General features: G+C 42.0%; 1 protein-coding gene across 6 annotated transcripts in view; it reads left to right on the forward strand.

Moving 5' to 3' along the window:
* Positions 1–2,612: 2,612 nt before the first annotated feature.
* LOC137653719 (kynurenine aminotransferase-like) overlaps positions 2,613–22,965 on the forward strand; it is a 41,070-nt gene continuing 20,717 nt past the window's right edge. Inside the window, exon 1 of one of the 6 annotated variants that reach the window (XM_068387319.1) lies at positions 2,613–2,718. The gene's annotated coding sequence lies outside the window, so the exon portion shown is untranslated. Of the gene's footprint in view, positions 2,794–22,965 lie in introns of all 6 variants that reach the window. The other 5 variants (XM_068387322.1, XM_068387320.1, XM_068387323.1 and 2 more) reach the window with 5 other exon arrangements.

Consider the following 22,965-nt stretch of genomic DNA (forward strand, 5'->3'; position numbering starts at 1 on the left):
CCATGGCTCTCTAGTCTTAGGTAGTGAGATAGCCTCTGTACCATGGTCTTCCACTGTCTTGGGTTAGAGTTCTCTTGCTTGAGGATACACTCCAGCACACCATTCTATTTTATTTCTCTTCCTCTTTCTTTGTTAGAGTTGTCATAGTTTATATAGGAGATATTTATTCTAATGTTACTGTTCTTAAAATATTTTATTTTTCCTTGTTTTCTTTCCTCACTGGGCTATTTTCCCTGTTGTAGTCCCTGGGCTTGTAGTATTTTGCTTATCCAACTACGGTCGAAAATTGGCAATTAATAATAATAATAATAATAATAATAATAATAATAATAATAATAATAATAATAATAATAATAATAATAATAGACCCTGGTGGATGCAAAGGGTATAATTTGATGTATGTTTCACAAAATTTTTCCTCCCATTCTTCTCAAGCTCCCATTCTATCGGATGACCTTGCATATGGCAAAGAAGCCTTAGGAAGTTTCTTGAGTTACTACGCATTTATGAGTTATCTGATATGTATGAGTTCATTGAGCTGCGCCAGCTTATGATGGGTGACGCACACCACCACTGGATTTGGTGAGACTTGACCGAGTAGTACAAACAAATGGAATAAATATTTACTTGACGACTGAAATTGTCAAACTTTATGCTTTTATGTTTTTTTCTAACTGTGGCTTCGATTGTGAGAAATTATTTGGATAGAACATTTTTTCTTTTTCATGAGAATAATTATGATTATTTTCAAGATTCTTGGTGAGTGCTTATCAGGGCAAGAAGAGTCCGTGCTATTATATAAGTATCATGATCTGATAACAATGACTATATATATATATATATATATATATATATATATATATATATATATATATATATATATATATATATTTATATATATATATACATTGTATATATATATATATATATATATATATATATATATATATATATATATATATATATATATATATATATATATATATATATATATATAGTTGAGATACTACCTCTAGATCCTTGGATTTTCTCTCTGGTTACGGCTCATTTTTTCTTTTGCCGACACATACACCGAGTAGGAGACGAACACTCCAAAATCAAACAATTGTTTTGTAGTCTTGGATAGTGCCATAGCCTCCGTACCATGGTCTTCCACTGTCTTGGATTAGAGTTCCCTTGCTTGACAGTTCACTAAGGTACGCTTCTATCTTATTTCTCTTCCCCTTGTTTTTTTTTAGTTTCATAGTTTATATATGAAAGATTTATCTTAATGTTGTTACTGTTCTTAATTGTTCACTACTTCTTTGGTAGTTTACTTATTTATTTGTTTCCTTTCCTCATTAGGCTATTTTCCCCATAGAAGCCCTCAGGCTCATAGCATCCTGCTTTTCTAACTACGGTTGTAGCTTAGTTTGTAATAATAATAATAATAATAATAATAATAATAACAATAATGTATGTATTATATATAAGTACAACGACAGGTTGTCATAACTTCCTTTTCTTTTTAATTTATTTCAGTGAAATATAAGATATGAAATTTCAGATGACGTCTTCAAGAATATTAAGCCTACATATAAACATTTTTGCACATCCATTTCATTTGACATTTCTTATGCATTTCACTTCTTTTTAATATTTTCGAGAATTTCTAACAAATTGTATAAGGATTTTTGTTGGATGCTATTGTATTAGTGAATGTATTACCACCTTGATTAAGAATGAACGTGTATACCAATATTATAACCCTATGTAATAAAAAGTTTAATGGCATCTATTTAAATTTGATTTATTTCGCTTACATGCTGCTAAGAATTTATCAAATTTGTTTATAACATGTCTTCAAATATACTTTCCTTCCTTAACAGCAATTTACATTTAGGAATTCACTGATAGTACACTCACACCTGAAAAAAAAAGTTAGAAAAGTTATGAAATTTACACAAGGTCATTTAAATACAGGTATCCGGAACCCATCTCCAATCAGCTGATTAATGTAAACATTCTTTGTAAGTTGAAGATATGTCTATTCAGTAGTGTAAACTGGGCAATTTGTTGTAATAATATGAAAGAGTCACTCCCAAAATTAAGAAAATTTATAACTATTGAGAATCTATGGATGTCTTTTAATTCTTAAATACAAATTTTCTTGCAACTTAATGAAATGTCCCAATCCAATCAGCTGATTAATGTAAACATTCTTTGAAAGTTGAAAAGATGTCTATTCAGTAGTGTAAACTGTGCAATTTATTGTAATAATATGAAAGAGTCACTCCAAAAATTAAGAAAATTTATAGCTATTGAGATTCCATGGATATCTTTTAATTCTCAAATAGAAATTTTCTTGCAGCTTAATGCAACGTCCGGATGCTATTTCTAACTAAATTCATAGCAAACGGTTCTAAACAGCAATTGTTTGAACATTGGCTTTTATACGTAAAAAAGGATTCTCTTGTTAATAATAGTAAAATGTAAATTCATTGCAAAAATATAATATGATAATATTAAGAAATAATAAAAAGTAGATATGATTAATAATTAAAACTTTTATATAAAATATATTTCTAATAAGTAAGTCAAAACCAAAGATGTGACATCATAATCGAACACTTAAACCAAATCATTGTAAATAATAATTTGACCTCGCCGCGTTCGTAATCGGACGTCACAGGCCGAAGTCTTGCCCTTGTGAGCTATCTAATCATCCGCATCCCTAAGGTACACATTGCATCTGCAATTCACCATTCCGTTGGAGTAGAGGGTATTTTTCTGTCTTGACAACTTATTCTAAAGGTTAGGGATACTTCGTGCTTCACCTCTATTTGACTTAACCATCGATAGAAGACGGTTTTCTTAGACATAGAATTAGTTTAGGGTAGTGTAGTTGAATGCCGGTTAAGTCACCTTATAGTTTTCATATCGTTGGCTATATATTTTTTTATTTGATTTTATTGTTGAGATAGGTTCAGTACCGGTTATATGCTTTCCATGTGCACATAGCTTAAAATACGTAAGGTACCATATGGTTGAGGTACCGGTATTATCTTAAACTACTTTTAGTTCATTGACGATATTAAACCACCTGTAGGTGTAACACTCGTTGATGTAAGAATTTTGTTAAGCATAATTATTGAATTTGGCGGTAGCCAATAGCGGGTTACTGCTACAATAGTTTTTATAGTTTATATAGGAAATATTTATTTTAATGATGTCACTGTTCTTAAGTTATTTTATTTTTCCTTTTTTCCTTTCCTCACTGGGCTACTTTCCCTTTTGGGGCCCCTGGGCTTATAGCATCCTGCCTTTCCAACTAGGGTTGTAGCTTAGCATTTAATAATAATTAAATTTCTGACCAACTACAGGAGTCCTGTATATTTTAAAGGTAAATATTTGATACGGTACTAGCCAAATACATAAACTACATATTTTTCTGACTCAGTATTTTGTTTTAGGCATTTCTCACCTTGATTATTGGGACAAACCACTCGTTCCTGAGTTTCTGGACCCCCTTATATAAAGACATTAATTGGGGACACGGGTAGGAAACTGGGGTGTTTTTGGGCAGGGAAATGTCATAAACGAGTGATGGTCAGAAATGTAAAACAAACGCAAGATAACCAGTTGAAAAAATATATGGTTCATGTAAGTGGCTGAAAACAGGACAAAATAGGATTATTTAACACTTTTGAGATTTGTAAAAGGTACAGAACCTAACAAGCCCTCCAAACTCAACCTAGTAGGGGGTGTATGTATGATAGCGGGCACCTGCTTTATTATTACGGCTAACTTAGAATACGGCAGTGTAAGGGGGGTTGCCGGGGGCCGTTAGCCCCCTGTTAGGTAAGTAGGTAAGGACACAGCTTGTAGGTTAGGTTAGGGGGGAAAGTTGAGCTTAGTTGATGTCCATTTTTAATCCACAAGGGAGGAACTGGCCACTGATATACAAAAGCTCCCCTAGTAGTTCCCAGGTCACAACCCCTTGCGTGGGGGTTTAAGCTCCCTGGACCCCCCTTTCCAGGTCAGAAACTTGAAATAAATAAAAACAAATAAATCCATACGTTATGATAAAGTAAATCACAAATGATTCCTTACCTTATGATTGACAGCTGTCTTTTTTTTTTTTTTTTTTTTTCTTTATTTTCTTTTTTTTTCTCTCCTTGGCAATCTTTACAGAAGCAATGCAGTAGAAAATGTGTTGGTCGTCCTTAAATACTATGTCAGAATTGCGCTTGGGATACTTTAACCTTTGAGGGATAAAACAATGAGCTTTTAAAAAATGTGCAACATTATTTTGCAATTATTTTTTAATTTAACATGAAAAACAATACCTTTACACTAAACGCAGAGCATTTCCATTGTAATTAATTGCCGACATAAATGAAATTACACCAAATTTTGAAATAGATTGTACTTCCTTAAAGTTCCCTCTTGGAAACTTCTTTATGTGATGGTGTTGAAGTTGAAACTGAAGGGGAGGGTGGAAAAAAAATGACTGTTGTAGAACAACATCCGGGAACTTATGAAGAAGTTATTGTAAGCTGTTAATTTGTTTAAAAAAAACCATCTGACAGATACGTCATTGTAAATGCACAGAAAGCTCCCCAAACCGATCGAAACTAACACATGCGTAATAAACCCCCTTCAGTCTCTCGGTTGTAAACAATGAGCTTTGAGTGAAAAACATACTTCACATTTTATTCGACCGATATATACTCAAGTTATTATGCACTGACCTCTATTAAATATTTAGAGAAAACTACCAAACTAGCCAGCACTCTTCCATATTTAATGCATTTCAGACCAATATTATATGAGCTATCAATTCTTTTATCACAGTTATGGAAGGACTTCAGTGGAAAATCTTTGTTTTAATGATAGGGAGTAACAAACAAGTGAATTGCAGTGGTAGGATGAGGGTAAAATGTTAACTATGTGAAAAATTATAGTTTTCTGTGATTGTTATTTACCTCTACTTGGATTACTTGTTGGTCATATTTACCATTCTACAAATTCACACTTCGTGTATGATCAGTATCAATCGCAATAGTCATTGCAGTGATAATGCAAAGATGGGTAAAATTTTGTCCTAGCATCATCATTATTAATTATTGTAACCAGGTCCCTTTTTTCTAACCAATTGGGAGCATCATCTACTTATGTAAACTGTCATAAGACACTGTGTTGTTACTCTTTGAACATCCTACTATCTCTTAAGTGGAGAACTGGTAATGTGAGAGGTTCAGTTTAAGAAATGCTTTAACCTTAGTTTCCCTAACCTAATCTAGCATGCTGGGTTCTACCCAACTCCAACTGGACCTCCAATCATCATGATATAAAACGCTGCAAGTCTTATGAAAGTAAAATTCTTGGATGTGGCCAAATCTAATCTAACCTAGATGCCAAGTCTAGGCTGACGTTTGGTCCTAAACACTGCACTTATCTTGATTCAGAGTGCTATAAGTCAAAGGAAGCACAGAAATGAACTCCTATCTAGTCCTACTCATCATGTTGTAACTGAATATTGGGCTAGTCCCTGTCTGCCCCAATTACATTGCTACATGTTTCTTACCAAAATATTTATTAAGTACTGTATAGGTTGAGAGCTAATGTAATTTTCTCTAACAAAACTGGTAAATTGCTTCTTAACTATCTTACTTCATTTTTTGGGGAAGGGATCCATTTATCAGTGGAAGAAATTGCTTCTAATTGAGTACTCTACAGTATAGTTTAGCTTGAGATCTTTATTTTGTATGATAAAGCTTGAAAATTATTATACTCCCAATGAACACTCCTTACATTCAAGGAAGCTGTTGTTAAACTGAATACATCTGTGGGTAAGAATTAGGAGAAAATAGAACACTTTTAGATTCTCAAACAAAAGAATGTATGAAGTTTTCATGTGTTGAAAGCATTAAGTAATTTTTATGTAACAGAAAAAGTCCCACAAGCGCTCGAGAATAGCACATGTACTATAAGTAAAAGTCATCTTTTAGAATAACAATTAGCTTGTAATAAAATGGTACTTTTTGTATTTTTATCAAGATTTTTAAATTGATTTTACTCTTTTTATTCCCCTATGTTAAATGTGCTAAAACAACCAGCATCCAACTATTTCTGAGAGTAAATTTTGTGACAGCAAGAACAAATGTCACGTTATTACCCTAAAGAGCTTAGATAACATATTGTACATCAGTGAAATGCATTGTAATTGGCTAAATGCCATTTATCAAATGATCAGAAGACATTTCAGTCCATTTGACCATCTTCATGGTTACAGCTAAGCGCCAAAAATTTATATTCGTACTGTATTCTATGATATGTGAGTCACAACTTAACATTGGTTGTCTGGCCTGTCAGCTTTAAGCTGTTACTTCATTATTTAAAAGCTACGTATTCTCATCTGGAGGGTTCCTTCCAAGCTAAAAAAAATAATTGTTCCGACACTTGTGCAAAGCCTCACTATTTATAGTGATTATACTTTCGGCAAAGCTGGAAGTCTAGCCATAAGGGTGTAATCACCCTACCACTACTTAGTGGTGGTGTAGGAGAGGTAATCGGCTATCCTGCTCACTCACATACCTGTATTGTATCGTCAATTTTTACTTTTGGCTTGTTGAGAGTAGACGTTTGTCTCTCTCTCCTCCCAACTTTGTTTCCTGGCATATAAGTTTTCTTATGTTTTTTGCTTCTTGTGTTTTTAAAAATTCATGTGATGTTTTTATATATACAGTATATGAACATTCTTTAATCATTACAGTGTGAGTGTTGCAGTTTTCGTGTTGGTGTAGTGTGGCGTTTTTCGAGGGTGGAGAAACCTTCTCATATGGTCTCTTCTGCTTTGACGCTGGACAACCCGTTAGGGGAGTCATCCTCATGTGAATACTCCTGTATTTGGATGTTGACATCGGTCGTTCTTTGCTAGTTCATCGAAGGAATGCCGCAAGACTTTGATCTTGCTCCTCTTTGCTGAAGACATTGCTCTCGGCAGAGAGATTACATAGTTTGAAGCATGTTTCTTGTGCTTTTCGGGAAACACCTTTCCCGTCCGTGAGCTAGATTGTTCTCTTTAGTGATTTTTCTTCAGCTAATTGATTTTGAATAGTACTTTTTTTAGTTATACTTTCTACAACAAGCTAAGTAATTTTGAATAAAAGTTTTAATTTACCTAAATATAGCACTACGATGCCACACTCCTTCGTTCTGGGATGGGAGTGCGTAATCTTTAGCTTGTTCCTTTACCTCTTGGGAACTTGCTTCCCTCCGGCAGGTTAGGTTGTTCCCCTGAGTGGTCTTTCATCAGATAATTAATTTGTTTGAATCAATTTATTTTGATATAACTTATACAGCAATAACGATACCGTACTCCTTCGTTCGGCGATGGGAGCCGACGCAGGGAATGCACAGTTAAGAGGTTTCTGTATCTCTCAGGGGACACCTTTCCCATCCGCGGATCAGGTCGTCCTCCAGGGGTGGGTTTTTTCTTTCATTCCTTTTGTTTTTCCCCAGCGATAGCAACAATGTACTTCTTTCTTCGGCTAAGTCAGCCAGTGCAAGGAGTGTGAAGTCGGATGTTTCTGTTCCTGGGAAAGTTGCTGTTCCTGCCCAGTCTTTGCCTTCTCCGTCTGTGTCTGCAGCAATTTCATGACCATCACGCTAACGAAGGCCTTTCCCATACGCGGGATCAGTCCTTTCCAGAGCAGTTGCTGATTAGAACTTCTTGGAGTTCTTCAGGGATAAACCAGAAAACAAGCTTCTGCTTAATTTTCAGGTACAGTATAACTCTATGTCAATCTTAAATTTGAGCTAGAGCTTGTTGAAGGGATGCAGAGAATGCTGCCTGGGGGTTTGCCTCCAAGTATTGAAACTTTCCCTTCCGAGGGGGGAGAATCTCCATCAGCCACTGATTGGCAATCTTCCTGCTTGCGGGGGGAATTGCTGATAGGGGCAGAAGATGTAGGTCGCCTTTCCCGTCTGCGGGAGAGACTTCCTCCACCTGTTCGGTCTCCCCTTTTAGGGATTCTTCCCGCTGGAATTGGATTCGTCCCTTCCCGTCCCTTACTCTTGGAGAGCTGAAGACTTCTCTTCTCTCCACAAGTACGAGAACCTGTCGGATCTCTGTCACGGTTCTTGGGCCAATTCCTTGGATCCTCTCCATGGCCCTTCATACCTGCATCGGGAGACTTAACCCCGTGGGATTAAAGTATTTCTTTTTTTCATTCCCTGTGTTATTGGGGATTGAATTCAGCCCTGGCTTATGCTACAGTTATAGCAGCTTAGTTGCTGGGATTCCTCCAACTAGCAGGTCAGTTACAAGTGCATACACATCTTTCTCTTCCACCTACCTGTGGAGATGTGAGGGCAGTTTTCTCTTTAACTTGTGCGATCCGAATATCCGGTTGGACTCCCCGGCTCAGGCGTTATATCATTTTGGCAGAATGACGTGTTTCATCAGGGTATAAACGAGCTTCTACAGTAATTTTTTCGAGTAGAAGTCTCCAGTTCCATCCTCTTCCTGGTACAAGTTGGTTCATAACTTTGTTCGGCGAGGAGAAATTATACAGTCAAACAGCCAGTTACTCCTCAGGACTTCCTGTACTGTTTTGACCACTAGGACTTTTACTCTTAGATTCCAGGACATCCATCATCAAGGAAGTATCTTTGATCATACAGGCACACCATATCAAGGTGCGGTGCTTCAGTTTTGATAGCACGTCAGGTTTTTTTTACAAGAGTTTTTACCCTAGTATCAACCTGGTCCGTCAGGATCAGCATCGTTCTCCAAAGATTTCTGGAATACTTGCCAATCCTAATAGACTCAGTGGCTTACCCTAGAGTTACCTTGATCTAAGGATTGGAGTAAATCTCAAGAGATATCCTGGCTTCCTTATCAGAGACAGGTACCCTGCCTTCTACAAGTTCCACTTTCAGCCAGCAGTGGTTACGTCTTGTGGGTCACCGTTACACTCTGGTTTGTCAAGCCTGCATCGAACTCCTTCGAATTCAACTTCTTTAGGGCCAGCCAGAACCCAGGTAATTTAGAACTAAGTATCTCCTTTTTCTCTGGTTTCTACGGGACCTGGGCAGGAGATGGACCTGAGAAGATGGTTAGCAAATGAGAATCTCTGCTGAGGAGTTGACCTCCTCGTTCCCTTCCCCAGATTCGACACTCCTTTCAGATGTATCAAAGAAAGAGGGGGCCACATGGTGTACCACTCAGCCTTCGAGTTTTGGTGAGAGTTCGAACGGTATCGTCATTTAAAATCTCCTACAAATGAGGGCAGCCTTCCTAATGGACAAGAGATAACTCCTTCGAGGGGAACCTAGAAACGAGCTTCAGCTACATTTCTCAGGAAACACTCGATGTAGACCTTGAACTTGACCTAAAACTCGTAGATAGGAAACCAAGAGTGCTGCCCGGAAGTTCGCCTCCAGTTGCTGGAACTTTCTCTTCTGAGGGGGAGTTCCTCCACCAGCCACTGGCCAGTAAACTTCCTACTTGTGAGAAGACTCGTGTATAGGGGCAACAGAAGTTGGTCGCTTTTTCCCGTCCGTGGGAAAGACTTCGTTCACCTGTTTGATCTCCCCTTCAAGGGGGATTCCTCCAGCGGGAGCTGGATTCGTCCACTGCCCTTCCGATGGAGAGTCCCTCCACCAGCCAATGTTCAGCAATCTTCCTGCTTGCAGGAAGAAGCGCCAACAGCAGCAGCAGACAGTGGGCTCTTTTCCCCGTCCGCGGGAAAGGCTTCCTTCACCTGTTTGGTCTCCCCTTTGGGGGGGATTCCTCCAAGAATTGGATTTGTCCATTCCCCGTGCTTGCTCTTCGGAGTAGGCCTCGTTGTCGGCAGTCTCATGTTGCACATCAGACTGTCCTTGGCGTTTGTACAGGAGACTCGTTACGCCCTACTGACCTGTCTACAACTCCCGATTGAGATCCCAAAAGATCCTGCAGGAATTGGATACACACAGCTGACTCGTCTGCAACTCCCGACGGAGATCCCGAGAGAACTCCCTCTGCAACATGATCTACCCTGACAACCACATGTGAACATCTATCACAAAGGCGTATCTTTGCTGCGACTTCACGATTGGAAACTATCCAGCTCCTCTCTCAGAGAGTCCTTTCCGCAACAAGTTGCAAAGAGGATTTCTGGATTCCTGCATAGATTTTTGGCTTTGGTCAACCAGGCCAAATGGACTGTAGTTGGTATCATGGAAGGGGTATCTCTCCTCGATGCCACTATTCCAGCAATAGCAGAGTTCCTCGTTTACCTTCAGGAGGAAAGTTTCTTTTGGTCTCGGCGATGAAAGGGCACTTCTAGTCCTTGGCCTTTGCCTTCAGACTGGAAGGAATTAACCTTTCTATACGTCGGCATCGCCTCTCTTCATACAGAGTTTTGAGACTACCTGCCCTCAGTCGCACGGTAGACCACTTTCATGGGGCATGGTTCGCGTCCTTTGGTCCTCATAGGGTGCCCCCTACGACCCAGAACTCCAAGTAGCAGATCTTCACGTGACCTCGATGACAGGTCTCTCGCTCGTGTTGGCTTCGGCCAAGAGAGTCGGCGAACCCCAGGGGCCGCGCTCAACGTCTCACATTCACGGTGATGGGCCAGGTAATACTCAACTTCATTCCTGACAGCTTGGATCTCAGAATTCGAGCCCTTCGGATTTGGAGTCCTTCGTAGCATGACCAAATATCCAAATCAATGTCTACTTGGCCACAGAGAAACTGGAGGAGCTTCCCTAAGGAAACTACATGAGCTCGCCCACGAGTGTTAGCACTCATCAGCTCAGGGAAGGTCAAGAGAAGGGTCACACAAAACACATTCTTGACTTGGATTCGCAAGGTCATGGAGTGAGCATTGGCTCCTGATCCATTGCCTCATAGAGGAGACCGAGAGCTCATAATTTTAGGGGAAGGTGTATGCCCTAGCATTTTATGAAAACTATTCTTTGATGCAGGCCTTGTAGAAGCGTCAAATGACCTTCTCCGCCCACTTTCTGCAAGCCATTACCCACAGGAACATGGAGACATTCTCCAGTGACCCTGTGGTGTTTATACAATAAATGTTTTAAACACTTTGGGCTCTTTGATGGACATGATGCATATGGAGTTTAACTATGGTTACGTTTGGGATGAATGACAAAGGATGACTGGATCTTTCTGTTATCTTTGACCCTGTGGGATGTCAGCACCTGCAGTACTCTGCAAAGCTGGCCTCCACTGTCTGCAGGTAGAACCTTTTCCCTTTTGTAACCTGGTATAGAAAGATAAACTTACTGTATGTCCCCTTACCCCTGGCGAGGTGGGATTGGGTAATGTCTATGGTTGATTCTAAGATTCCTACATTTCTGAGAATTCTTACCTAGACTAGTCACACTGCTAGCATCACACAATCACACAGATTGCTCTGGCCACTAACTGTGCTTTGCATGAATTGTGTTGCGAGGTGGCATCGTTTCTCCTTGATACATGTGGAACACGTGCGGGAAAGCCCCCGGTTAAAGACCAGTCATTTGGTTAGGACTCCCACCCTCCTACGGGGTGAGTCATTCCCTATAAATGCTGTAGCGAATGTTTGTATTAGTGTCTGAACAAATGACAGATTTGGAAGTAATTTGTATTTTTCCTTATGATACGAACCTGTAGCAATTTATACAAATTGGCTCGCCATCACATTTCCCCTAATAAGTCATGTCTGCAATAAAAAGTGACGATACAACACAGGTGTGAGTGTGTGAGCAGGGTAGTTGGGTATCCCTCCTACACCCCTGCTAAATAGCAGCAAGGTTATTACACTTCGCTAAAAGTCTTCTAGCAAGACTTCCAGCTTCGCTGAAAGTATAATCACTATAAATAGCTACAGGTTTGTATTGTTAGAAAAAATGCAAATTACTTTCAAATTTGTCCTTTTATATTGTTTTTAAAAAAATTCTATACATTCAGTAATATTCAAGGCAGATGGGCATATACTGGAATACCCATAAATTGTTAGTGATGCCTAATTTTTTTCTCTCTTTTGAAGTATGAGAGGCAACTTTGGAAGCAAGATATTTCCTGGATAAAAGAGAAACCATTTATAAAGTTTTTAAAACCTTGCTTGAATTTTACCAGCTTTGTGAAGGTGGAAAAAAAAAAGTTTGTATAATTCTGTCCAATAGAAAGTACCAGAAGGATAATTTATTCACTTGTCCCCAATACAAAAATAAGCAATCCTTGGAGTTTACTTAGGTTTAAGAGCATTTACAGTAGCTATTAGTTAATCTTGTCTGCTTAAGCTGTTCTTCGTGTAGGCTATTTAACGTTGATTGGGGCATGCCCTCCCAGCTTCAGTTTTGCTACACAATAAAATTTTACAATTTTTTAAACATGATATGTTCCTATACATATGCAGCCCCTGTCCTTTAGTTGGAGTAGGATTTTAGTGTAGTTGGAATGTGGCTGTTAAAATTCATAACAAGGTGTCTGTAGTTACTTATGGGGAAGCTCCAGCCAGCATACTGATTAGCCACTTTGATTTCAATCACAGATAAATAGACATGTATCCTCTGCACTTAACAAAGCTTGGCTGTTGTTAATGTTTTTTCTTATAGTATTTGTGTGATTGACATGAGGTACCACTTGTTGGCATACGACCCTACCCTGGTAAACCTGGGTGTAATTGTGGCAGGTTTACGTCCTGGCAGGAGGTTGACCCTCATTCTTTAGGCCCTTTTTTGAGGGGGCATAACTGTTTGCAGTCATCCCTCTGTGAGAAGGAATGTAGCGGCTAGTGGCAGCACGTGGCTAAAATCATTGTGGATGCTGCTCCAAAAATATTTGTAGCCTTTGATTTAATATTGTGTGGAAGGAAACAAACGGGTATAAGAAAATGTATTCAGAAACTGATAGTCCTAAAAGAACAAAATCGACCAATTTTCACTTACCATAACCTAAATTGTTACTGTTCAAGCTTGATCCATTCATTTGAAATTAAATAACATTTTTCTCGTTTTAATTCTTCTCCTTACTGTCTGGATGACCTCTTGGGGATATTTTTCTCCATTGAAAGCACTGCAAGTATATTTAGTCTTTTCAAATTCATAGTGTTTCTTAGAAAAGTTTTAAATTTTAGTTTTTATGAATAGAACTTACCTGGCAGTTATATATACATAGCTAATTATCTCTATTTCGGCAGAATTTTTCTAAAACTAGGCAACCGCCTTGTGGTGGTTGGGTGGTAACACCCGTTAAAGGGTGGTAGGAGGAATCATTCCCGTTTTCTGTTCTTCAGTTCATCTCTGCCGGCCGGATCGATAACACGTTGGTCCGTCATTAAGAGTTTTTCTTCGCTTTCCCTGCTCGGTGTACCAGTCTGCTTTTTTGGTGGAGTACTCTGATTTGGGGTTTTGGCGATCGTTGTATTTTGTTTTCTCTTAGCTTTTTTTTTGCTGTTTTTCATTATGAGTGAAAAGAGTCATTACCGTATCTGTGCGAATGAGGAATGTAAGGTGAGACTACCCAAAATGTCGGTTGATCCTCACACTGTTTGTTCTCATTGTAGGGGTTTTGTTTGTGCCCTTGATAATAGGTGTGGGGAATGTAAGGTTTTGGATGAGAAAGATTGGTTAATTATGAAGCGCTATGTGCGTAAGCTAGAGCTCGATAGAGTTAGGAGAGCTTCTAGGTCTAAGTCTAAGTCTGTTAGTGGTAAGGAAGACGAACTTAGCGTAGATTTATCTATTGATCCTATTATTGATTCCTCTTTGGAAGTTGATCCTTCCCTTGAGGTAGTAACTCCTGCACCTCCTACAGGTTCCGTATCTACGGATGACCCTCGGTACGCTAGACTGGCGGCCGAGTTGAAGGCCATTAAAGAACAGCTGGAGGCCTTTAAAGGTAAGGAAAGTGAAAGTGCTTGTGTTAGTGCAGTGGAGGTGGCGACCGACCGAATCTGTCATACCCCTAGGCCTAGACCTCTACCAAGCTCCCAGGACCAAGGGAGAAGGTACGTCGATGACCGAAAGGGGGTGAGAGGTACGTACCCTTGGTCAGCCGTCGCCTCAGACAGTCCTGTTGTCTATTCCCAGGCTGCTCTTGACCGTCACGGGAAAGACGAGTCGGATGTGTTGTTTTCTTCTCCGAATTCGTCCAGACGTAAATGGAAGTATGAAGCTTCAAGACCTACTAAGAGGAGATGGAACCGCGACGAACGGTCTCGTTCTTTCTCTCCCGGTTCTAGCAGTTATGAACCTTGTCCGTCGGAGGATGATTTCGACTCCGTGCCTGTGAAAAGGACGAAGCCTGCTGCCGAAGATACGAGTGTTATTCGTCAGCCCCCCCCTTCGGGTCCGCAAGACCCAGCTGATGTTGCTAAATCCTTTATGTCTGTCATGCAGGAACAACTTTTGACTTTAGTACAAGCCTTTAGCCGCCCTCACGCCCAGTCTGACAGACGTAAAGACGACTCGTTGCCGATTAAGAAGTCTGCTTCTAAGAGAGAACGGAGTTCTTCTTTAAAGAGAACTTCTCCCTCTCTACGCCAGGATGAGGAATGTGTGCTTTCGCCAGGCGATACTTCTTCGCGATACCAGGGCGATACGTTTTCTCGTTCTCGATACCGGGACGATACCTTATCGAACGACGCTGCTTCTCGTTCTCGATACCAAGACGATACCGCCTCCCGTTCGCTTCGACACGACGATACCTCCTCTCGTTCGCTTCGCCACGACGATACCTCCTCTCGTTCGCTTCGCCACGACGATACCTCCTCTCGTTCACGACGCCATCTCATTCTCGCCGCCACGACGATACCGCCTCTCGCTCTCGACGACAGAACGACTCTGCCTCTCGTTCTCGGTCCCAGGGCGATACCACCCTGCCTCTTCGGGACGATACTGCCTCTCGTTCCAAGGATTCTTCTAGCGCGGGACTCCAGGATGCAACCCGTCTTTTGCAGGATGATGCCTTTGATTTGCCCTTGTCGGGTTATAAGGATTCTTCTCTTTCGAAGGATATTGCAGATGTGGATCAGGCCCTCGAGGATGTTTCTGATGACGATGATAATCCTGCCGACGCTGTGGGAGATTACAAAGTTCTCTCTCGCTCCCTTCTTGAACTTTTTGGAGAGGAATTCCAACCTGCTGCCCCTCAATCTCCTCAGTCCCAATTTAACAGAAAGAAGGCCAAGAAACAGTCGGCCTTCATCAAGATGAAGCTGTCTATCTCCGCAAAGAAGGCTCTCACGAAGATTGATGACTGGATGATGGAGCGGAGACAAACAGTTAAGACTTCCTTCTCGTTTCCACCAGCTCGTCTTGCTTCAAGAGCGGGTATGTGGTATGCAACTGGAGAACCTTTGGGTCTGGGAGTGCCTTCCTCCTCCAAGGGTGACTTCTCTGGTTTAGTGGACTCTGCTAGAAGGCATGCTCTCAACTCAGCCAAGGTCATGTGGTCAATGTCGGAGCTGGATCATCTCGTCAAAGGTATTTTTAGAGCCTTTGAGGTTTTTAGTTTCCTAGACTGGTCGCTTGGGACTCTCGCAAGGAAAACTGAACAGATGGATGGATCTAGGGACCTTACCAGCATTATGTCCTGTATGGATAAGGCCCTCAGAGATGGGGCGAATGAGTTGGCTGCTCTGTTCTCAGCTGGGGTCCTAAAGAAGAGAGCTCTGCTTTGCTCTTTTGCTTCTAGGTCTGTTACCAATGCTCAGAAGTCTGAGCTTCTTTACGCCCCCCTCTCTCAACATCTTTTTCCCGAGTCCCTGGTTAATGACATTACGCGTTCTCTGGCCCAAAAAGCCACCCAAGACCTTTTATCTCGTTCTGCTCGTAAGCCCTTTGCAGCCCCTCCTTCTTCTTTGAAACGGGAGGAAAGGAGATTCCAGCAGCCCTTTCGGGGCAGGACTACTTCAAAATCAGATTTTAGAGGGAGAAGGCAAGATTCAGGACCAAGATCTACCAGGGGTTCTTTCAGACCTCGCTCCAGGAAATGAAGTTCGTCTCCTCCAGACAGTAGGCGCAAGACTGTCAGGTTTTTGGCAGTCCTGGAAGAGGAGAGGGGCGGACACCTGGTCCCTCTCAGTCATCAAGGAAGGATACAAGATCCCCTTTCTGAAAAAACCTCCTCTCGCAGATGCTCCGCTGGCCTTAGTAGCCCGGTACTCAGATCCTGGGAAACAGAAGGCTCTAGTAGACCTTGTCAACCAAATGCTAGACAAGGGGGCGATAGAACCGGTTCGGGATCTAGTCTCCCCAGGCTTTTACAATCGCCTGTTTCTGGTCCCCAAGAACTCGGGCGGATGGAGACCCTTCCTGGATGTCAGCGCTCTCAACGTATTTGTGGAGAAGACAAAGTTCTCCATGGAGACGACTCAGTCGGTGCTGGCGTCAGTACGTCCAGGGGACTGGATGGTGTCCCTCGACTTGCAGGACGCATATTTCCATGTCCCCATCCATCCGACTTCGAGGAAGTACCTGAGGTTTGTAATGGAGGGCAAGTGCTTCCAATTCAGAGCTCTTTGCTTCGGTCTCAGCACGGCTCCTCAAGTCTTCACCAGGGTAATGGCGAATGTGTCAGGTTGGCTGCATCAGGAAGGGATAAGGATATCCCTCTATCTGGACGATTGGCTGATTCGTTCACGATCGAGGGAGAAATGTCTGGAGGATTTACGGAAGACTTTTATGATGGCTCAGGATCTAGGCCTGGTCATCAACAGGGAGAAGTCTCAGATCAGACCGAATCAGACTATTCTCTATTTGGGGATAGTTCTGAATTCAGTTCTTTTTCGGGCTTCTCCCTCTCAGGAAAGACAGACCAAGTGTCTCGTAAAAGTCAGAACTTTCCTGGACAAGAAGAGATGCACAGCGAAGGAGTGGATGAGTTTGCTGGGGACTCTATCCTCCCTCGAACTGTTTGTCTCTCTAGGGAGACTCCACCTAAGGCCTCTTCAGCACTTTCTTTCGAAGACATGGAACAGAAAGATGCAGGAAGACTCCTTTTCCTTCCCCATTCCAATAGAAGTCAAGACTCTTCTGAAGTGGTGGCTGGACCCAACCTTGTTAGGGGAAGGGATCTCCTTACACAAGAAGAACCCAGACCTAGTGTTGTTTTCAGACGCATCAGAGTCAGGCTGGGGGGCAACACTAGGAAGCAAGGAGGTCTCAGGCTATTGGGAAGGAATTCAGCTGGGATGGCACATCAACAACAAGGAGCTGATGGCCATTTTTCTGGGGCTAAAGGCCTTCAAGGACTTGGTGTCTGGGAAGATTGTGGAGGTCAACTCAGACAACACCACAGCTCTTGCTTACATCAGGAAGCAAGGAGGGACTCACTCTCTCTCTCTTCGAGACAGCAAGAGAGCTCCTTCTTTGGGCGAAGGAGAACAGGATAAGCCTGCTGAAGAGGTTTGTTCAGGGACAGAAGAATGTGAGGGCAGACATGCTCAGCAGGAAAGGGCAGGTCCTTCCCACAGAATGGACCCTCAACCAACAGGTCTGTCAGAGTCTCTGGAGGCTGTGGGGGAGACCCCTCATCGATCTTTTCGCCTCCAATTTATCCAAGAGGATCCCCATCTATTGCTCCCTATTTCCGGACAGAGAGGCAATAGCAGTAGACGCCTTTTTGATGGATTGGACGGGGATGGACACTTATGCTTTTCCCCCGTTCAAGATCATCAATCTGGTAGTCAGGAAATTCGCCCTCCTCGATTCGGGACGGATGATCCTGATAGCTCCGTTCTGGCCGATGAGGGAATGGTTCACGGAGGTGGTGGACTTGTTGATGGACTTTCCAAGAAGCCTCCCTGCAAGTCCAAATCTGCTCAGACAACCCCACTTCGAGAGATATCATCAAAACCCCCTCGCTCTCAATCTGACTGCCTTCAGACTATCGAGAAGCTCGTCAGATCGAGAGGCTTTTCAGCGCAAGCTGCGAAAGCTATCGCCAGAGCGAGGAGGGTCTCTTCGCAGAGGGTCTACCAGTCCAAGTGGGAGACTTTTAGGGCTTGGTGTAGGAAGCACAAGATTTCCTCATCCACTACCTCTGTGAGCCAGATTGCGGATTTCTTGTTGTACCTCAGACAGGACGCTAAGCTAGCTGTGTCCACTATCAAAGGGTACAAAAGTATGCTCTCTTCCGTCTGTCGGCATAGAGGCTTGGACTTGTCTCGCGACAAGGACTTACATGACCTCTTGAAGTCTTTTGAGACGACCAAGCAGACCCAGTTAAAGCCCCCTTCTTGGAACCTTGATGTGGTTCTTAAATTTCTGTGCACCAAGAGATTTGAGCCCATCTCACAGGCTCCCCTTAGGGAGGTTACCAAGAAGACCCTCTTTCTTTTGGCCTTAGCAACAGCTAAAAGAGTTAGTGAAGTCCATGCAATTGAAAAACAGGTAGGCTTCAATCTGAATGGGGCAGTTTGTGCCTTGAGATTAGACTTTCTCGCTAAGAACGAGAACCCTTCTAAGCCCTGGCCGAGGACCTTTGAGGTTCCTAACTTGACCAACCTAGTGGGTCAAGAGCAAGAGAGGCTGCTCTGTCCAGTACGAGCCCTCAAGACCTACTTGTCTCGCACAAAAAGTGTGAGAGGCTCTTCTAGCTCCCTGTGGTGTTCTGTGAAAGATCCTCAAAAGCCCCTTTCCAAGAACGCTTTATCCTTTTTCCTGAGGGAAGTGATAAGAGAAGCGCATCTCTTGTGTGAGGAGGAACACTTCGGACTTTTAAAAGTGCAAGCTCACGAAGTGAGGGCCATTGCGACCTCGCTTGCTTACCGCAAGAACATGTCGCTCCGTCAAATTATGGATGCGACATTCTGGAGGAGCAACTCTGTGTTCGCCTCTCATTACCTCAGAGAGGTGAGGGTTGATTATGAGAAATGTTATACCTTGGGACCATACGTAGCTACGGCTTCTGTATTAGGCAAAGGAGTTACTACCTCCCCTCAACCTTAGTTTTGTTTACTTGTACATAGGTTGGTGTATTTTTTATTGGTTGTCTGAGGGCTTCGACTTGTGTACAGTCACCTCAGTCTAGTTAGATTATTTTTATCTACTTTGCAAATGTTAGGTGGTTGGTTTGGTAAAGTTGCGGTTTTTTATTTTGGGCAATAGGTAGTCCTGAAGTCTAGTCAGATTGTTGGTCTCACCCCGTTGACAGACTCGATTGAGTGTTTTTCAGCACTGCAGGTCACATCCTGGCTGACACTCCTAAGGGAAAGCGACTCAAGAGGCAGGAACCTTTGAAGTCAGCTACCTTAGCAGGTAAGGAATCAAGGTGTTTATTTATCCTACAACTTTTTTGGTTGTTTCCCCAACGATGTTACTGTCTATCACCCTCCTCCAAGTGTGTTAATCAGCTATGTATATATAACTGCCAGGTAAGTTCTATTCATAAAAATGGAGTTTTTATGATAAAACAAAGTTTTGTGAATACTTACCTGGCAGTTATATATACATTCGAAGGCCCACCCACCTCCCCTCAGGAGACAGGTCGGGCATAGATGAACTGAAGAACAGAAAACGGGAATGATTCCTCCTACCACCCTTTAACGGGTGTTACCACCCAACCACCACAAGGCGGTTGCCTAGTTTTAGAAAAATTCTGCCGAAATAGAGATAATTAGCTATGTACAGTATATATAACTGCCAGGTAAGTATTCACAAAACTTTGTTTTATCATAAAAACTCCATATTTGAAAGCAGCATTCTGCCTCTATTGTAGTTATGGGAATTTTCACAAAAACTGAAACAAATGTAAAAGAAATTGAAAAAAGTATTCAAATAGAATAGCTGGAAATAGGATAATAATCTAATTCTACATTTTATGAGATCCAAGATTATGTACACAGTTTTCTAGCACAACACAAACTGAGTAAACCTTTCACCGACATGCCAAGCCTGGCACTGTGGGAACGACAATGCTCTCTCTCCCTCTCAGATTGTGGCTCAAACTTGCGTGTAGCTTCCTATGTGCATGCACATAGCACCCAAACACCATGCAGCTGGAACTGTGAAGTGCCTATCCATAAAGTGAAGGATGGCTACTGACATTAGACTTAAGAACTATATATTACTGTACACAAGTTAATGAAAAAATTATTATATTGAATATTATTAATATCAAATAAAAATAAGGGGTATAGCAGTTTCACAGTACTTATAACGGCCGCCACGGGTAGAGCATAGCTGTTTTAGCAATGGTTGGAATATAGCAGGAGGAGGAAGTAGTAGTCCAAGAGGGAGTCTATTCGTCTTCCCCAAGCTGAAAAAAACATCAGGTGCTCTTGTTTTGCCCTCCGTTACTCAGACTTCTGCACCTCCTTCTGCTTTCCTTGCTGGGGAAAAACAAAAGGAAGGTAACCCCACCCTTCCCTCAGGGCAAGCTCTGCCCTTCCTCTTGTATTTATCCTAATATCGCTGACAACAACTCATCCAGACCAGGCCCGGCACACCTCATGGCCTTCATTGGGTATCGAAGATCTTCCTGCAAAAGAGAAACTCGTCAGACTTTAGCTTCCTGAAGAGCGTCTAAGCCTGCTACTTATGCACCACCTGAAGAAGGAACCCTTGTTATCAAGGTTGCCACCCCTTCTAGAGAAATGCCTATGCCAATGGCAATATCATTGACTTGGATTGCTGATAAGAGAAGGAAGACATCTCGTCTCCCTTGCTCTCCCAGGCTTGTTCTTTTGTCCTCATCCTCTGCTTCTGACCCTTCGAACTGCGTCACACCCCCTGAAGTTGAAGAAGAGCAAGTGGCCTCAGTCTTTTCAGACTCCTTTTAGTACCTCTTCATGTAAGCGTTAAAGAGTTGAGGAACCTCCTCGAGATGATGACAGCTATCCTGCAGAAGACCCCAGTAAGACACACACTTCTTCGGACAGCGATCCTCCTAGATCCAGGTGGAGAGGACAGAAAGAATTGTCCTTCGGAGAGAAATATCTTAGATTTGTGAGACCTTCGTCACTTGAGTCTCTCCAGCTTGCACGATCGTCATGTGCAGCAAGTGCACGTTCATATGCGCTCACATGAGAACCCCGTGCACTCCTTTGCCAGTTAGCTCTTCACGTGTTCAATTGTCTTCACATGCACAATTCCCTAGAGGAGAGCTCGTTATAGGTAGATTCGTCTTTACGTACCATACTGTATCTAGACAAGTTAGGTCTATGCGCAAATGAACACCCATATGTACAAACCTCCCACATTCCCACATATACATGATCTCCTATGTGTATATGACCACCCCTGTGCACAGTCCACATTATGTTCATAATTTCTAAATTGTAAGAATTTGGCTGAAGTTTCTTGGAAGTCTTCACCTGCAAGACTGCAAGAGATGATCACGATCAGTCTTCTCAAAGGAGAACGTCTCTTTCTGAACACCATTGGTTTAATTCCTTACGAGTAAACACTTCACACACTTCACACACATTTTCTGACACACACATTGTACTGACACACACAAGGCTCACACACTAGATCTCTTGGTGATTGTTCACAACGCGCTAGAAATTTCTGCACTAAGTATTCACATGCTATATTGCCTCTTGCTAGATTCCCATGAGCTAGGTCACTACGCGTTATGTCTTCATGTATTGGTTCTCCACCACGAACTTCGTGTTCCTAGAAGGATGAGTTCGATATGAATGGAGAATTTTCACATGCTCATTCTTATGAGTAAATCTACTCAGATGTGGCTTTAGAGCGTATGCCACATGCTCCTTGTACCAGGGTCAGAAATTCATGAGATCAATCTAAGTTGGCTTATTCTTTAGAGGGAGCTTCTTGTAGCCGCACTCATGGGCATATTTCGCCGATGAATCTTTCATCAATTGATTCCTCGATAGATAGAGATGTTCCCCTCCTTCTCCCATTCAGCTTAGACTTCAAGAATATCAGCAGAAATTACCAGATGTTCTAACAAGGAGATTCCCCGCTGCATCAATGGTCATTCTCAGAAGGCTGGGAGAAAAGGAAAGAATCCAAAGCAAGGGATTCGGGAGATTTTTTTTTTTTCAGACCAAGCACTGTGTTGATCATAGGTCTAATTGGTGTGCTTCCATGAGGCTTTTAGAGGAACAGAGCTTTTCCTGTTACACAAGGCTCAGGCAACAGTAATGGAGACCTCCAGGTATAAAATGGAAACCAGTCCTGTCAGGTTATTGCTTGGGGTTATTTTAAGGGCAGACAGTCTAGTCCACAGGAGATACGGTCAGAATGAAGTGAGACCTCTCCAGTCCCTAGAGAGGGAGAGTCAAGGGTCAGTTTCAACCCAACCACAGCTCCAGTAGAAGCCAAAAATCCAAAAACAGAATGGACATTTGTCAAAAAGGTGACGACTCTCGTTCGAGACTTCAATGACCCGGGGAAGGTGCCGAGAGAACCAGTCAAAAGAGGAAAGATGATTATTACCCTCTCAGAGGTTGCCCGAGAGGCCCTTGAGAGTGTAGACTCCTAGATAACCGGACCAAGAAACTCCCTATATTTGAGTCAATCGAATAAGAGCCAGCCTTCATTAATGACTCGTCAGAGGAAGATTTACAACCCCCGAGGCTTCCAGTTCTTTGCCCTTACCAGTAGATGCTGTATTACTGATGTTGTCACTGCAAACCCCACAGGAAAGACTACAGTAGCGTGATGCCCCACCCCACGTCAGTAACTACTAACACCTTTGTTATGAATTTTATCAGCCACTTTTCGGCTATGTTGAAATCATACTCTTATTAAACGACTTTGGTTTGTATAGTCAGGAAAACTACAAATTACTTTAAAAATTTGTGATTTTGTAGACTGCATCATCTTACGTTAGGAGGTGGCCAGCTCTTAGACTTTAGTTATTGCTTAACTAACATATAAGCTTGTCTAATCAGCCCTTACAGAGTGCTGATATTGTTATTATTATAAACTAAGCTACAACCCTAGTTAGAAAAGGAAGATGCTGTAAGTCCAAGGGCTCCGACAGGTACTGTACCATAGAGTAGTTTA

The sequence above is a fragment of the Palaemon carinicauda genome, chromosome 14 (genome assembly GCF_036898095.1).
Source record: "Palaemon carinicauda isolate YSFRI2023 chromosome 14, ASM3689809v2, whole genome shotgun sequence".
NCBI classification, from domain to species: domain Eukaryota; kingdom Metazoa; phylum Arthropoda; class Malacostraca; order Decapoda; family Palaemonidae; genus Palaemon; species Palaemon carinicauda.